The 3,179-nt window shown below is 35.5% G+C and overlaps 1 non-coding gene across 1 annotated transcript; it reads left to right on the forward strand.

Moving 5' to 3' along the window:
- Positions 1–450: 450 nt before the first annotated feature.
- LOC112998218 (small nucleolar RNA R71) lies at positions 451–557 on the forward strand. The gene has a single exon (XR_003263257.1). It is a non-coding gene; the product is annotated as a small nucleolar RNA R71 (small nucleolar RNA).
- The last annotated feature ends 2,622 nt before the right edge of the window (positions 558–3,179 follow it).

Here is a 3,179-nt window from a genome sequence, read left to right on the forward strand (position 1 = left end):
TGGTTTTTCTATTGAAGGGGTCTATTATAAATGTTTGCAGCATAAGCTTCAGGTTGCTCATTGACTCCAGATTACTGCAAAGAAGGATAGAGATTTGTATGGTGATCTGCAGAAGAACATAGACCACAGACTCTTGCAACAGGTGCAGGTGCAGATTTCTGATTCATGGCAAGCTAAGTTACTAGGTTGACCAAGGCATCAAATTTTCCCTCAAGCTTTTTATTTTCAGCAGATGAAGATGAATCCGTGACCACCTCATGGACTTTGCTAAGGACAATAGCATCATTTCTTGCACTGAATTGTTGGGAGTTGGAAGCCATCTTCTCAATCAAATTCCTAGCCTGAACAGGAGTCATATCACCAAGAGCTCCACCACTGGAAGCATTAATCATACTCCTCTCCATGTTGCTAAGTCCCTCATAGAAATATTGCAGAAGGAGTTGCTCAGAAATCTGGTGGTGAGGACAGCTTGCACACAATTTCTTGAATCTTTCCCAATACTCATACAAGCTCTCTCCACTAAGATGCCTAATTCCTGAAATGTCTTTTCTGATGGCAGTGGTCCTAGATGCAAGGAAGAATTTCTCCAAGAACCCTCTTAAGGTCATCCCAGCTAGTAATGGACCTGGGAGCAAGGTAGTACAACCAATCTTTTGTCACTCCCTCTAGAGAATGAGGAAAAGCTTTTAGAAACATATGATCTTCTTAGACATCAGGGGGTTTCGTGGTGGAATAGACAATATGGAACTCCTTAAGATGCTTATGAGGATCTTCATCTGCAAGACCATGAAACTTGGGCAGCAAATGTATTAGTCCAGTCTTGAGAACATATGGAACATCCTCATCAGGATATTGAATGCACAAGCTTTCATAAGTGAAATCAAGTGCAGCCATCTCCCTAAGAGTCCTTTCACGAGGTGGAGGTTGAGCCATGTTCTCAGTATGAAAATTAGTAGTCGAATGCTCAAAATCAAAATGTTCAGAATCACCAGCAACATAATACTCAGAATGCTCAAAATGCATAGAATGATCAGGATGCACACTATGCCTAAGTAATCTATGAAAGGTTCTATCTATTTCAGGATCAAAGGGTTGTAAATCACCTGGATTGCCCCTAGTCATGCACTATATGAAGCAAATCATGTGTTTCTCAAACAAGCACCAGGGGAGGGTTAAAACTACGACTATAGTCAAACGATATCCAAATGAGCTGAAATTTTGTGAGCAACACCCTAAAATCATGAAAAGATAGCACAAAAATTTTTAGACAAAAATACAAAGTCTAACTATGAAAACTGCCTAAGGAAAGTTTATAAAAATAAGACAATAATACTTGAAAAATAAAAAAACTTAGTAAACAACTAATTTTTCGAGTTTGGGAAACCCCAACCGACTAAAGCCAATTGTCATAATAAGGGAAATTTTTTTCTACCCCAAATGCATATATAATAATAGTCATTCTGATAACTGGAGCAAAAGTTATGGCCGTTTTAAGTTTTGCTAAAACCAAGTTCCCAAATTCATTGTCTCTCTCAATTTCAGCCACAACAAGTGCTTCTAGTATTTTTCACAAAAAATATGGATCAAAAGAAACTACCACACAAAAAATAATCCAAAAATAACAACTCTAGCTATCAAAACAAAAATCGCCAATTAATTTGCAGTCGCTAATCACTATTCACTACATTACATAAAACTGAAGCAGCGGAGTGCTAAACAAGGGACGTGACTAAAATGCAAAATAGTACACTACACAAAACAAAACAACACAGACTCACAACACTAAACAATAGAGCTACACACAAAACAACTAAACACTATTATGAACCTTTGGACAACTACTCCCCGGCAACGGCGCCAAATTTGATCGAGGCCGTACCCGAATCAAATAAACATTAAAAATGGAGTATCTAGGAAGTGATCCTAGGTCGTCTCTCAGTAAGCAATGATCAACCAAACGTTCATAACATATAACAATAAAACAGTAACAAATTAGGGGGTTTGTTTGCTTTCATAGTTTTAACAGCAAACAAACTTGAATTAAGAAATAACATAACCAAAACGTGTTGTTTCCCCTTGATTCAAAAGCAAGTCTCTTGTCCTAGGTTACGAGAATTTATCCCTAATCAGTTCAATCACTTAATCCAACCCGAAATTAATTTACTAAGCAAAAATTAACATAAGGTTGTCATTATGTGATTAAGCAACACATACACCAATTAATCCCTCTCACATGTCCATTAAGCATGAACGAAACTGATCATTAAGCATGAACGTAAATTAAGCATAGAGACAATTAATCAAGCATTAATCATGCATGGATTAATATCAACAAATACAGAGCAATTGGTGAAGGGGTAAAACTGATCAGAATTCAATAGTAATAACAAGACCTCAAAGAGAGTTGTGCTTGATCCTCAAGAGAAAACAACACAGGAAACTCAGCCTTCCATTAATCAGCAGAAACGAAAGCGAATTCAAAGGCAGAAGCAGAAAATGAAATTGCAATTTGAAGCAGAAAACGAAATTTGATTGCTACTTGAACAGTGCGCGTGAACAGTAACAAGAAACTGAAAATGCAAAACCCTAAAGTTTTTCCTATGTCAACAATCTCCTTTCTACTAAAACCCTGGTGCTGTTATATAGGTCCTCAGCCCAAAGCTTATAAATCTGTTTTAAGTTCAAGCTCAAAAATGAAGTAAAATAAAACTAGACAAAATAAAATAAAATTCGACGAAATAAAATAAAATTGTCTGCTCTCTTCAAGTCCAAGCCGGTTTAGCCCAGTTCCGGATCCAAGTCCAATTTCTTATAATTTCCCTAAAATTAAATTAAAAACACAAAATTAGTCAAGTAGGCCAAAATGATAAAACTGCATAATTAAGGCTAATCAATAATTTAAATGGTGACAAAAAGGGTTAAGAAATAGGAAAAAATAATGACACATAACATATGACCGGAAGAACACACACTAGAGGCTTAAGTGGGATTAGAATTGAATTAAAAAAAAATTATATTTATGAAAATAGAAATGTATATTTAAGTAAATTTTTATTATAGTTAGGAGCTAACATATGATTCATTAACACCGCTCTCTTTTCAATTAGATATTTTAGTCAATATTCTTTCTATATTTTTTCTTATCCTTAGGAATTAAATACAGGTACCAAAAAAATTAT

This window comes from Glycine max, chromosome 10, assembly GCF_000004515.6.
Source record: "Glycine max cultivar Williams 82 chromosome 10, Glycine_max_v4.0, whole genome shotgun sequence".
In the NCBI taxonomy this organism is placed as follows: Eukaryota; Viridiplantae; Streptophyta; class Magnoliopsida; order Fabales; family Fabaceae; genus Glycine; species Glycine max.